Below are 15246 nucleotides of genomic sequence, written 5' to 3'. Positions count from 1 at the left end.
CTGGCAGAAAGGGGCTGCCGGGGTTGCCATCTCTCTTCCTCCTCCTCTTCCTCACCCATTGCTTCTTGCTCCTCTTTATCATTTTGTCGCCTGGCAGGTGGTGGTAAGGGTTGCTCCCACAAAATGGCAAGGTTGTGGAACGTGCCACAGATGATCACTGAAATACCACTGTAGTTCTCAAATAGTTAAAGGACACATCAGTGAAGTTGAATAGACCTTTGATTTTTTTTTTGTATGGGTAAGTAGGTGATAAAATACTGAGAACATGCTGCACTTTCTGACCTGCACGTCAGTGTCACATTACACAGACGTGATCCCTTTACAGAAGCTGAACTGCTTGATCGTTGTGGGAGTCGCTTCCTTCTCTCCAAGCAAAATAGGCTGGGCCAGCACAGGATGATCTACAGACTGAAGGCACTGGACTTTGACCGTCCCGGAATAAGCTCCAGAACATCTCTAGATCCTGCCCAAGAAGGAACGCGACTCACTTCTCGAAGCTTCGACTAGGATGCAAGGTGCAAAGCTACCCTGAACTCACATGAGAGTAAGTGACACTCTTATTGTCATGCAGGTATACTTTAACGTGACTAAGCCCTTGTTTCATTTGCCTTGCTTCCTGCTTAGCTTGAACATTCTCAGGGCTGCTACTTCTTGATTGATTATTTTTTAACCATCATGTTGCATGCAGCTTTCAAAATCTTTCTCTGTACAGCCCAAAAATAAACGTCACCCTGAAAACAAAAGTTGAGAAGCACTGCAATTATTTTGACAAATATAAATACTAGTTGCTTCACATCTAGTGATTATTGGCACTTAATTTATATGCAATGTCCTTATGGTTTCTGTGCAGCTTTTTGCTTCCGCCTTAAAGGACTCACATCCACTGAGAGGTGTAATGTCCTGGCCAGGTCTGTAGTGGGAGCTATTCCTCTAGAAAATAAAGGAATAATTTTTTCCCTGCCCACGGAAATTCGGACGCTCACTGCTCACGTTTTTCTAACTGAATGGTTGTTAAATTATGCGTGGCACATGCTCAAATTTCCAGTCTGCGCTCCGACCAGGTGCAGATGGAGTAATAACTGCAGTGAAGGTTGTCACTGCAACTGTTCTAGAACTCATCCCTTGCGACAGGCCCAAAGACAGTGCTCACAAAGCCCTGGGACCAGGATGCTTGGCTGCAAGGGGAATGTGAAGAAATTAAATCAATGGGACAAACTAATCAACTTTCTGACAAGCTCCTACCTGCTGGAAGATGCACAAAAGAAAACAATTGAGGTTCACATGTTGTCAGAGTGGGTCGTTTAGTGGATTATTTATGTAGCATGTTGTTGTGTTTCTCAGGTCATCCCAAAGTGCTTCATTGATCCAATGAATAATAGTAGAGTGATAATGGTGATGATGATGGTGGTAATGATTGTGTTGGTAATAGTGGTGATGGTGATGATGGTGGTAATGATGATGATGAAAGTGGTGGTGATTATAATCGTGATGATGATAGTGATGAATCTGGCAATAACTGTGGTGATGAAGCTGGTAATAATGTGATGTTAATGGTTATGGTAGTGGTGACAGTGGGTGGTTGGGGGAGAGGCAGGTGATGGGGGGAAGAAGAATGTTGCCAAGTTAAAAAATATTTAAGAGAAAATGAAACTACCAGATCATTAACAAGTGCCAGTAGCACTGCCGGTAAACGCAATTGCCACACTCACTTGACACCCGATCTGCAGTATTTGTTCTCGCCATTGAACTCGGCATGTCTAAACAACAACAGGGAGAGCAGGTGTCCAACGGCAGGAAGGAGGCTCCAGCAGTTTGAATGGCTGTGTGCTACTTCCTGCAACTCCAGCAGCTTTCTTTACTTATTTCAAGGTTATTTGGTAACAGGGATTGCTGTTGCAAGTGAAGAACTTCCTCATTATTTTTTAAAGGCTTCTGTTCACAACACTTGCTCACAGTCATGGGGGCTGCACTGGCAGTCGACCACCCCCCCCAGGATCTACAGCAGAGGCAGCGAGGAAGACGGGAAGGAGGAGGAGGGCCATGAGGGCTCTCAACAGGAGGCCTTACTCACCTAGGGTCTTCCAACAGCACTTCTCCTACCTCCAATTAAGCAAGGAGCAGTGTCTTCACAGAATCACAGAAACCCCACAGTGCAGATAGAGGCCATTTCGGCCCATCGAGCCTGCACCGACACATATCCCACCCAATCCCCGTAACCCCTACACCAACACATATCCCACCCTATCCCCGTAACCCCACGTATTTAATCCCCCTAACACTAAGGGTCAATTTATCATAGTCAATCAACCTAACTCGCACATCTTTGGACTGTGGGAGGAAACCGGAGCACCCGGAGGAAACCCACGCAAACACGGGGAGAATGTGCAAACTCCACACAGACAGTCGCCTGAGGCCGGATTCGAACCCGGGTCCCTGGCGCTGTGAGGCAACAGTGCTAACCACTATGCCACTGTGCTGCTAGGAGGCTACGCTTCACCAAGGAGGTGGTCACAGAACTCTGCCACCTCCTGCAACCAGACCTGAACTTTAGAGCAAGGTGACCACGGCTCCTCCAGTGGCTGTTAAGATCATGGTGGCCAACAATTTCTTTGCCAATGGATCATTCCAGTCTGCAGCAGGGAACATAGCTAACATCACAGTTTGCCATCCATTGCTGCATTCTGGAGGTCACTGAGGTTCTCTACACCAGGAGAAGGGACTATGTTGGCTTCTCTCTCAGCAGCGAGAAGCAGCATGAGCGTGCATGTGGCATTATCAGGATAGCGGGCTTCCCCATGGTGCAGGGTGCCATCGACTGCATACGCGTGGCTTTGCGGGCACCACATAACAATCCTGAGATCTTCTGTAACTGCAAAGGCTACCACTCACTTAATGTGCAGTTGGTGTGCAACTATACACAGTGAATCCTCAATGTCAATGCCCACTATCCTGGCAGCAGCCATGATGCCTTCATCCCACGCCAGTCCGGTGTGCCAGCAACCTTCCAGCCACCACAGCAAACTCGAGGGTGGCTGCTCGGAGACAAGGGCTATCCACTCTCCACCTGGCTCATGACTGCCCTCCACAACCCCAACACTCGTGCCCAGCACTCATATAATGAGAGCCATGCCTTCACCAGGAAGATCATCGAATAGACCATAGGGATACTGAAGTAACGGTTCTGCTGCCTTGACCGCTCGGGAGAAGCCCTCCAGTACTCGGTGGAGTGGGTCTCCCATTGTGGTGGTCTGCTGCATGCTTCGCAACTTGGCCATCATGAGGGCGCAGCCCTTGCCAGCAGAGATTGCACCAGCACCTCAGGAGGAGGATGAGGAGGAAGAGGATGAGGAGCAAGAGGAAGGGAGGAGGCAGGCACCCAATCGTCCATCCGGATGGGCTGTCCGTTAGCGGCTCATCAGACTCCGATTCGAATGAATGATACCCCAGATCCCCGTTGCTCACCACGCCCCATCATACCATTCCTGTCTCATGGAATATTACATCCTTCTCCTGGGCACAAAGCTGAAATAAGACACCATAAGAACATAAGAACATAAGAACATAAGAAATAGGAGCAGGTGTAGGCCAATCGGCCCCTCGAGCCTGCTCCGCCATTCAATAAGATCATGGCTGATCTGATCCTAACCGCCAATCTACTATCACAGAACCATCTCCTGAATCTAACAGAATTAGACACACGAAATAGGAGCAGGATCAGGCTACACGGCCCCTGGGCCCGCTCCGCTACCCACAGGGCCATGACTGATCCGAACCTAGTCTCATGTCCAAATTCCTGCCCGCTCCCCGTAACCCTTAATTCCCTTTACTTCTAGGAAACTGTCTATTTCTGTTTTAAATTTATGTAATGATGTAGCTTCTACAGCTTTTTGGGGCAGCATATTCCATGGACCTACCACCCTCTGAGTGAAGTAGTTCCTCCTCATCTCAGTTTTGAAAGAGCAGCCCCTTATTCTAAGACTATGCCCCCTAGTTCTAGTTTCACCCATCATCGGGAACATCTTCCCTGCATCCACCCGATCCAACCCCTTCACAATCTTATATGTTTCAATAAGATCGCCTCTCATTCTTCTGAACTCCAATGAGTAGAGTCCCAATCTACTCAACCTCTCCTCATATGTCCATCCCCTCATCCCCGGGATTAACCGAGTGAACCTTCTTTGTACTGACTCGAGAGCAACTATGTCCTTTCTTAAGTATGGACACCAAAACTGTATGCAGTATTCCAGGTGCGGTCTCACCAATACCTTGTACAACTGAAGCAACACCTCCCTATTTTTATATTCTATCCCCCTAGCAATGAAAGCCAACATTCCATTGGCCTTCTTAATCACTTGCTGCACCTGCATACTAACCTTTTGAGTTTCGTGCACCAGGACCCCCAGATCCCTTTGTACTTCAGTACTTTCCAGTTTCTTGCCATTAAGATAATAACTTGCTCTACGATTTTTCCTGCCAAAGTGCATAACCTCACACTTTCCAGTATTGTATTCCATCTGCCAAATCTCTGCCCACTTACTTAGCCTGTCTATGTCCCCTTGAAGGTTTTTTATGTCCTCCTCACTCACTACTTTCCCCCCCATCTTAGTATCATCTGCAAACTTTGATATGTTACACTCGGTCCCCTCCTCCAAATCGTTAATATAGATTGTAAAGATTCCACAAAAGATTCCAAACAAAATTAATAAATTGATCAATATTCACATGACATATTTACAATTATACTATTAACTAATCACCCTTGTGCAATCCCTTAGTATCTGTCTTTCATGTGGGTTTTCCTAACCTAGCGGTCCTACAAAGTGCGCCACCAGTGGCTGCAGCACGGCGGGTGGAAGGCTGCTGTGTTTCCATACGGGAGACTTCAGATGGCCTTGCAGGATGAACTCGAGCAGCTCTGGACCTAGAAGGCCCGGCTGTAGACTGCACCACCTCGGCATGGGTGGCAGCAGTCTGGGCTGGCTGGTTAACAGGCAGCGGCAAGGACAATGGAGGTGTGGCAGTGGATGAATGCTGTCATCCTGAGAGAGGACAGCAGGGTCCTGCTCCACTGACCCACTGCCATCCCCCTCAGCACTCTTAGCAGTCTGTTGGAGCACAGATTGCTGGGCTGCTGCAACACCCTGCAAGCCCCGGTCGAAGATGGTAAATGCAGCCACGATGGCAGCAGTCAGAGGCTTCCAGCTGAGATTGCATCAGAGCACACTGAGCTTGGGAGGCTTCTAGCTGAGACAGCATGACAGCGGTTTGAGCTTGGGTGGCACCACGCTGAGACTGCATGAGAGCAGTCTGAGTTTGGATGGCACCAAGCAGAGACTACATGAGAGCAGATTGAACTTCCGCTGTAGCACGAAGACATTGGGTCATTTCCGCCTGTGCCGCAATGGAGACTGTGACATCACTCGTCATATGCGTCATCACGTCTAGGTCGACATGGTCTCTCGGAGTTTACGATCATTTCCAGGCTGGAAATCCTCGGCTCCATGCTCTGCGCCGAGCCCCGTGCAATGTTGGAGGCGGATTCCTCCATGCTCCCTGACATTGCTGAGAGGCTCTCTGACAGCCGTGCCATTGCACCCATTATTTCTGCATGCTTGCCCATCATCCTTCTTCTGAAGGCCTCCCCAGCGAGGTCCTCATCTGAGTCCTGTGCAGCAGAACTCGTGTGCAAACTCACCCTCCAGGAAGCTGCTCACTGAGGTACGCTTTCCCCCTGACTTTGCTGCAGCCCACCCGTGCCCGATGCCTCACGCTGTGTAGATCCCACTTCTACAGAAGCCGCTAAAGTTCACGTAGTGCCAGTTTCTGAGCTGGTGTCTGGGAGTGAGAGATGCAGTCACACAGTGTCTTCTTTCTCCTCTTCTTCTCCCCCCTCGTTCTTAGTAGTGCCCTCAGGGACAGGCTGCTCGTTGATTACTGAAAGCACTAAGACACAAGAGTCAGGTTACGGTGAGAGTGGTGGGTTGGGGTGGGGGGGGGGCGGTTGCGGTGGGGGAGCCAGGAATGCATGAGTAGCTTGAAAATGAGAAAAGATTGTGTGCGGAGGGGGAAGTGGGATGTGAGAAGAAGGATTAGGTTCATCCTCGCCAATGGCCATGGCCTCTACCACATGATGCCCAATGATCTCCAGTACTCTCTCCTTGTGCTGGCTTAGCTGTTGAAAGGCCGCCTGGCCCCCACCTGTTTGCTCCTCCTCCCTTCTTCTCACATCCCACTTCCCCCTCAGCACACAATCTTTTCTCACTTTCAAGCTACTCATGCTGTATGCATGCATTTCTGGCTTCCTGCCCTCACCACAACCTGACTCTTGCACCTTTCTGCCTGCGACTTTGGCCTGCAAGGGAAAGAGAAGTGTGAGTGAGTTTTGTGCAATGCATTTGGGTGATGTGCCTGCCATAGTTGAATAGCTGCCATTGTGTGCAAGGTGTGAGATGTGGGTGTGTGTGTTGATAGGTAGAGATTGTTGATTTGTGAGCCATGGAGGGTTTGGTGCATTGAGCAGTGTGGGAAGCTTGCGGTGCATTTGGCGGTATGTGACATTTGCTGAAGCCTTCACTCACCTTGACCGCCCGAGTGAGGTCATTAAACTTCTTCCTGCACTGGGTTTGAGTCCTGGGAACCTCAGTGCTGGCTGTGACATGGCCCGCAATCTCCCGCCACCTGGTCTGGGATGTATGTTGTGAGAGCTTCCTGACAGTTTGCAGGTGTAGGACTGCCTGCCTCCTCTCCACCACAAATACCAATGTCTGCAGAGCTTTATCGGAGAACTTACGGGCTCTCTCCCTCTGTCTAGGTTCTGCCATGACGACTGGTAACTGTCTGTTCCTTGTCCTGAAGCTTCTTTACTTTGCTGTTGCGGCAGCTGAACACCCAACCACTCTGACAATGACGTGCTGCAGCATTAATGCACCTCCCCTTTAAGTAGTGGAAAAGCCTGTGGCAATCATGACCATGAATTAGGCTGGTCCCGATATTGGCCCACCTGTTCAGTGTACTCTTTCGGGTACAATCAATAAACAAATAAACTGTAACTTAACAAAAATACATGAAATGAAACTTAACAAATTAAATTAAAATTTGGTTGCCAGGGGTGATGATGCACTCCAGTCCCTGCGGTTCAGTGTAAAGCCAATGAGCATCAGTTTTAGTGCTGAAATGATGACTACAATCATGTTGATGAAGAGTGAGCACCATTTTCTGGTGACGCAGCTTAACCTCATTTAGTCTTAACACTGCCATTTCTTGGCTATATCCAATTTCTAGGCCCAAATCTAGAGACTTAAAGGGCTTGATTTTACCAGTCGATGCGGCTTGGGGGCGAGACAGCTGCCTTCCGGGTTCCAGTCCCGACCCCAACGACGTCTGACGCACAGACGCGATTTTGCATCAATTGGCCTTGTTAAGCCCGCCCTGCGGGCTTGCCGGCCAATTAAGAGGAAGCTGGTGTCAGATGATGCCAGTTGATGATGCGTCATCTGCCGGTTTTCTTAAAGGGGCCACGCACAATTTTTTTGACAGCTGATATTTCAGTGTTTGACAGCATTGAGGTGCTGCAAACACTGACAATCACTGTACAAAGGTAAGCTCTTGCACCCAGGCTCTCCAGTGACTCCCTCCTTAGGCTAGAACAGATGGCAGCTGTAGGTAAGGTTACAGAAGCGATCTGTTACTGGTGAGAGATGTTCTCCCAGTGAGGTGGGACTACGCAAACAATTCAAAACTTGTCACCTACAGAAAAGTTTAAATACATTAAAAATGATTTTCTTACCTCTAAAACTCACCAATGTACCATTGGATCCTTCACACCACTTCTGCAGCTGTCATCAATGCATAAACGTTACAGTAGACCCACAGCCGCCACACTTACCTGGCATGGTGTCCGGACATCGGGATGCCCGCAGTAGACCTGTCAAAATTGCAAAAAGCCTCTTAACTGCAATATGGTTGACTCTTAATGCCCTCTGAAATGGCCTAGCAAGCCACTCAGTTGTAAACAACTGCTACGAAAAACAATAAGAGTAAAACCGGACGGACCACCCGGCATCGACCTCGGCACCGGAAACAACAACAACAACGGCAAACCCAGCCCTGTCGACCCTGCAAAGTCCTCCTTACCAACATCTGGGGGCTTGTGCCAAAATTGGGAGAGCTGTCCCACAGACTAGTAAAGCAACAGCCTGACATAGTCATAATTACCGAATCATACCTTACAACCAATGTCTCAGACACCACCATCACCATCCCTGGGTATGTCCTGTCCCACCGGCAGGACAGACCCACCAGAGGTGGTGGCACCGTGGTATACAGTCGGGAGGGAGTAGCCCTGGGAGTCCTCAACATTGACTCAGGACCCCATGAGCTCTCATGGCATCAAGTCAAACATGGGCAAGGAAACCTCCTGCTAATTACCACCTACCGCCCTCCCTCAGCTGATGAATCAGTACTCCTTCATGTTGAACACCAATTGGAAGAAGCACTGAGAGTAGCAAGGGCACAAAATGTCCTCTGGGTGGGGGACTTCAATGTCCATCACCAAGTGTGGCTCGGTAGCACCACAACTGACCGAGCTGGCGGAGTCCTAAAGGACATAGCTGCCAGACTGGGTTTGCGACAGGTGGTGAGGGAACCAACAAGAGGGAAAAACCTACTTGATCTCGTCCTCACCAATCTACCTGTTGCAGATGCATCTGTCCATGACAGCATTGGTGGAAGTGACCACCGCACAGTCCTTGTGGAGATGAAGTCCCATCTTCATGTTGAGGATACCCTCCACCATGTTGTGTGGCACTACCACCGTGCTAAATGGGACAGATTTCGAACAGATCTGGCAACTCAAAACTGGGCACCCATGAGGCGCTGTGGGCCATCAGCAGCAGCAGAATTGTATTCAACCACAATCTGTAACCTCATGGCCCGGCATATCCCTCACTCTACCATTACCATCAAGCCGGGAGATCAACCCTGGTTTAACGAAGAGTGCAGGAGAGCATGCCGGGAACAGCACCAGGCATACCGAAAAATGAGGTGTCAACCTGGTGAGGCTACAACACAGGACTACTTGCATGCCAAACAACGGAAGCAACATGCGATAGACAGAGCTAAGCGATCTCACAACCATCAGATCAAATCAAAGCTCTGCAGTCCTGCCACATCCAGTCGTGAGTGGTGGTGGACAATTAAACAGTTAACAGGAGGAGGAGGCTCCAAAAATATCCCCATCCTCAATGATGGTGGAGCCCAGCATGTGAGTGCAAAAGACAAGGCTGAAGCATTTGCAACTATCTTCAGCCAGAAGTGCCGAGTGGATGATCCATCTCGGCCTCCTCCTGAGGTCCCCAGCATCACAGATGCCAGTCTTCAGCCCATTCAATTCACTCCACGTGATGTCAAGAAACGGCTGAAGACACTGGATACTGCAAAGGCTATGGGCCCTGACAACATTCCGGCAATAGTACTGAAGACTTGTGCTCCAGAATTAGCTGCGCCCCTAGCCAAGCTGTTCCAGTACAGCTACAACACTGGCATCTACCCGGCAATGTGGAGAATTGCCCAAGTATGTCCTGTCTACAAAAAGCAGGACAAATCTGACCCAGCCAATTACCGTCCCATCAGTCTACTCTCAATCATCAGACAGTGCTATCAAGCGGCACTTCCTCAGCAATAACCTGCTAACTGACGCCCAGTTTGGGTTCCGCCAGGGCCACTCAGCTCCTGACCTCATTACAGCCTTGGTCCAAACATGGACAAAAGAGCTGAACTCAAGAGGTGAAGTGAGAGTGACTGCCCTTGACATCAAGGCAGCATTTGATCGAGTGTGGCATCAAGGAGCCCTAGCAAAACTGAAGTCAATGGGAATCAAGGGGAAAACTCTCCATTGGTTGGAATCATAGTCTAGCACAAAGGAAGTTCGCTGTGGCTGTTGGAGGTCATTCATCTCAATCACATGACATCACAGCAGGTGTTCCTCAGGGCAGTGTCCTAGGCCCAACCATCTTCAGCTGTTTCATCAATGACCTTCCCTCCATCATGAAGTCAGAAGTGGGGATGTTCGCTGATGATTGCACACTGTTCAGCACCATTCGAGACTCGTCAGATACTGACGCAGTCCGTGTCCATATGCAGCAAGACCTGGACAACATTCAGACTTGGGCTGACAAGTGGCAAGTAACTTTCACATCACACAAGTGCCAGGCAATGACCATCTACAAAATGCACTGCAGCAACTCGCCAAAGCTCCTTCAACAGCACCTTCCAAACCCGCGACCTCTACCACTTAGAAGGACAAGGGCAGCAGACGCATGGGAACATCACCACCTACAAGTTCCCCTCCAAGCCACACACCATCCTGACTTGGACCTGTATCGCCGTTCCTTCACTGTCGCTGTGCCAAAATCCTGGAACTCCCTTCCTAACAGCATTGTGGGTGTACCTACACCATATGGACTGCAGCGGTTCAAGAAGGCGGCTCACCACCATCTTCTCAAGGGCAATTAGGGATGGGCACTAAATGCAGGCCTAGCCAGCAACGCCCACATCCCATCAATGAATTAAAAAAAAGTTAAGTGCCTATAATCTTCTTCCCGCCGCTAGGTGTCGGCTCCATGCGCAAATCGGGGACCCAACACTTGGGAAGATTGTCTGGAGGCGGGTTGACAGTGAATTTCCGGCCCGCCGTCAATCTTTGCGATTTTGCCGGATGTCCCGCCTCCAAACCCACCCCCTGAGCGCCGGCAAAATTCCCCCCAGAATGAAAGTACAGAATGCAAATACTTTTATTGACTTACTCTGGACTGCGTTTTGTTAAAGAATTTAAAGATGTTGTGCAGGTTAACAACTGTTACACAACTGACGAAAAAATTGACCAAATTATGCAAAGGATCAGTTCAGATGAAAGTCCGTCACCCAATTCAGTTAATCATTCCAGAATTCCAACCCTACCAACCCCCAGTTCCAGCTCTGACACAGTCACTCACCATCATACGCAGGGGTAAATTTTTATCCCATTTTCAGTCGAGAACGGCCAGTAGCTCAGGGAAAACGGCAATGCGCTAATCACTGCCCAGTTCCTGCGGGTGATCTGCCCACCATTATTTTTGCCTGATCCGGGACATGGGAGGTGGGCGCCTCATTAAAGTATGCAAATGATGTCCCGTGAGGTACATGGGATCCCGATGCAATTTTCAGGTACCAATGGGCAGAGCGTGCATCTAATCAGCAGTCCCTAACTGCTGCTGCAGGCCGCTCAGAAAATAGTAAGTCAAAGTTTTTTAAATGATTTTTGTGGGGTCAGGAGAGGCATTAGTGCCCTAATCCACTGCTGGTCTCTTTGTGCACCCTCCCCAGAATTACCTGCCGTCCTTTGCGGGAACATTTCCAGCTCAGTCCTGTGGAGGAGCTGCAGGATTCCTCGCCCCCCCACCCCCTCCGCCCCCCCACCCACTCTGGTCGCAAGCTGCCTGTCAGCACTGGTTCAGTGTCGGCAGCTCGCAGAGATTATTCAACAGGTTGGGCCTCGCTCCATCAGGTGGGCAGCGGGCTTGGAACGTCCATCTCTTGCCTGCCGGAATTGGACATATGAAAATTCACCCAACTGTGTGAGAGTGAGGGGTGAATGGCAGGGGTAGATCGGCAGTGGGAGTGAGGTGGTAGGTAGCGCACTGCCATTTTAGCTGCATTACTGCCCTGTCCCTGCCCGAAAAACAGAGATGTAAATCGTCCCTAGTCACTCTCTCACTCACATGTTCAACATTTTTATTTATATTTATATTTCATTTGCCCCATTTTCATCTGTCATTTTTGCTCTGGTATCCATTGAACTGTGTTTTTGTTTTGCTCTGTGGGGGCAAGGCTAACTTTCCCATGATGCTCTGTGGGGCCAAGGCCAATCTTCCCATGCTGCCCTATTGGGCTGAGGCCTACCTTCCCATTATGTCATGTGGCATTGAGGCCAACCTTCCCATGCTGCCCTGTGGGGTCAGACCCAACCTTCCCAAGCTGTGCGGTGGGGTTGTGCCCAGATCTCCTTTGCTGCTCTAGGGATTGTGCCCAGCCATCTGCCTGTGCCTTGGGGAGTGGTGGTCATCCTCCTCCTATGCCATGGAGGGTTATGGCCATACCCCTCTGTGCCTTGCCATCCTTCTCGTAGTGCGCCATGGGGATGGACAATAAGTCAATATTGGAGGGGCGATTTTAACCCACCCAGCAGGAATGAGCAGCAGCACAGTTAAAATCATCTCCAAAGATTTTTGCCCGTCACTGCTCCATACCCACCTGTCACCGCTATAATTCGGCCCTTCTTTTAGGCAACCAAGGCACCTGCCTGACTCAGGCAGTAGCCTCATTAATACTTGCAAATCGGGGTCCTATGATTTAACTGCTGACTAAGCGGGTCACCCACAGTAAACTCTGTCGGGGATGAAGCCCAAAAAAATTCCCTTTACGGGGCCAAAGGGAGCAAGAATCCCGATATCTGCCTCTTTATGCCCAGGATGGGGGGCAGGGTGGTGCGGCTGGGGAGGGGGAGTTGGGAGGACAGCTGACTGGCAGGATGTAAATAAGGCCCAGGAGTTAAAATAGCCGAGGGCTCAAATTGATGCCATGAGTGGGGGTGGAGGAGGGATCGCCACAATCTAGCAACTTCCACAGTTCTTTTTTCACAGATTACCAGATTTATTGAATTCAATTTCATGGTGAGATTTGAACTTGAGATCTTAGGGTTACTGGTGGTCAGAGTCTGTGCTGTAATATTCCAATATTAAAGGATTGGACCTCTGACAATGCAGTACTCCATCAGTGCAAGAGCGTCACCCTAGGTTATACCTGGGTAGACATGTGACTCCAGAGTACCAACAATAGCCCTTTCATTGTTTAGGACAGGAAGCTACTTAGAGTTTTATGAAATGCATTAATATTTGAATTTGACCCCATCTATTGCTTTTTAAATTTGCTTGTTACACTCAGCAAAGATAAAAAGAGAAACAGAAAATATTGGAAGCATACAACAGGCCAGACACCACCTGAGAATGATATGGGCGTGACTCTTTCATCAGAAGCCAAAGTGGGCTTTCGCAAGGGGTCCCACACACAGGCCAGAATTTTCCGGGGTCCATGCGGGCGTGATCGGAGTCAGGTCAGGTGGGAAAGTTGAAATTTCTTGTAGTGGGTTGCGGACCCACGCGCCTTTCCCTCAGGCGCGTTTGCCAGTGTGGCAGCGACCCGACCGGCAGAGGCGGACGATCCTGGCTGCAGCTGCTCTGTAAACGGGAGTTTCCCTTGATTGGCCTTGTTAAACCCACCCTGCGGGCTTCCCGGCCAATTAACAGGAAGCGGGTCTGATGACATCATTTGATGACGCGTCATCAGCCGGTTTCCTTAAAGGGAACACAGCCACATTGAGTTTGACAGTTGTTCTGTCTGTGTTTGACAGCATTGAGGTGCTACAAACACTGACAAGCACTGCACAAAGGTGGATGCTTGAACCCAGACTCTCCAAAGATGCTTATGGAGGGAGTCACAACACGCAGGGAGGTTCCCTTCCCTTCCAAGGGTGGAAGAGACCTCCCCAGGACATCAACGCTGCCTGGTTGCACATTGCACAGGAGGGCACAAGCAGGAATGTCATCAGGAGGACCAGGCTGCAGTGGCGCCAACCTTTCAATGATCTCAGTGGATCACGAAATGTTACTGCAAAGCCACACTCAAACTCACCCTGCTGTGCCACTCAACACATCCCCATCACTCTGCCTTCCCTACTCACACCAACTTACCTTGCACTCCACCCAACCCTCTCTATCTACATTATCACTTCCCTATCTTACTAGCCACCCCTCACACTCACCCTCATCCTACTGCAAGTATACCAACTAACAACACACAAGGGTAGGCACTAGAGAGGTTTAGTCAATGTCCATGTGAGGTTTCTGGTAATGTGCTGTCATACAGTGAAATCTATTTTTCCAAAACTGCCCCTTATTGGACAGATCTGAGCACACCTTGAGAAGTGTCTTACTGAGTTCCAGTGAATGTTCAGACATAACTCCCCCCCCCCTCCCCATAGTGATGAGTGTGCATGGAATGGCTTGGACATTAAAAGGATGCTTCACGGTGCTGGTGTGGGATGGTGTCAACCTGGCGCATTATGTGGCAGCCAGGGTTAACGGCGCCAAGAGAAGTAAATCTGGCCATGGTGATGCCAGCGCTGGTCTCCATTGCAGCAATGTTGTCAGGGGCTGTTGCCCTGTATCCTGTGCAGCATCAGGAGATGGCAGAGAAGGTTGGTGATGTTGTTGGTGATGTTGGTGTGCCTGGTGATGTTGGTGTTGGGGCTGATCGTGGAAGGATTCGGAGGACCAAGGTCTGATTTTTTCAAGGGCACCGATGTTGCTGCAATAGATGGCAGCTGCAGGTGAGATGATAGAAGCGATCTGTCAATGGTGAGAGAGGTTGTTCCAATGACGTGGCACTGGACATACAATTGGATCTAAAAACTTGTAAGCTAAAGAAATCTCCAAATGTCTTACAAATGCAGTAACCAACATTTTCTGTGCTCTGAAACTGACCATCTGCAACATGGCATCCTTTGCACCACTTCTGCAGCTGTCAGCTTTTCAGAAACATCAGAGCAGACTCAAATCACGCCAGGGTGAGCTGGCGTGCTCCCCGAACAGCGGGTAACCCATGGGGGAGACCGTAAAATTGCAAGGAAGCCTCAAAATAGTATTAAATTGGCTCTTAAGAAGCCATTTAACAAGCTTAATTGTATCCCCCGCCGCTTGGTGTCGGGCCAGTTCTGCGCTGACAGACCCGACACCTGGGAGACTCGCGTGGAGGCGGGTTGTCAGCGGGTTTGCTACCCGCTGTCAATCTTTGCTATTTTGACAGCGGACCCGCCTCCAAACCCGCCCTCTGAGTGCCTGCAAATTCGCGGCCGTTATGTGCAGCGGGATGGAGCCAGCAACGGGGTCGCGACTCGCCATGGCCACCGGCCGCACCGGACCCACCCAGGTAGGGAAAATTCCGGCCACGGTATTCAATCGTTCCTTTCTCTTTCAGATGCTGACCAACCTGCATTTACAATTTTAATTGAATTCAAAGTTTCCGTCTGTACGTGCGGAACTTTCTTTTCGCACTTGAGTTGTGAGCTGCATTTACTGCTTGTCCCTGATGGTGCTAGGTTCAATGCCTGTGCAGATTGGGCACAGGCCGTCCCACTGCTGAATTGGTATGATT

At 49.7% G+C, this 15246-nt stretch overlaps 1 pseudogene; it reads left to right on the top strand.

The window, feature by feature from the left end:
* The window catches only part of LOC147114665 (uncharacterized), a 71252-nt pseudogene extending 69707 nt beyond the window's left edge, over positions 1–1545 (top strand).
* The last annotated feature ends 13701 nt before the right edge of the window (positions 1546–15246 follow it).

Source organism: Somniosus microcephalus, chromosome 7 (assembly GCF_052327205.1).
Source record: "Somniosus microcephalus isolate GS21.2 chromosome 7, FLI_Smic_1.0, whole genome shotgun sequence".
NCBI lineage: Eukaryota > Metazoa > Chordata > Chondrichthyes > Squaliformes > Somniosidae > Somniosus > Somniosus microcephalus.
This window is presented reverse-complemented; position numbering and strand designations above follow the sequence as displayed.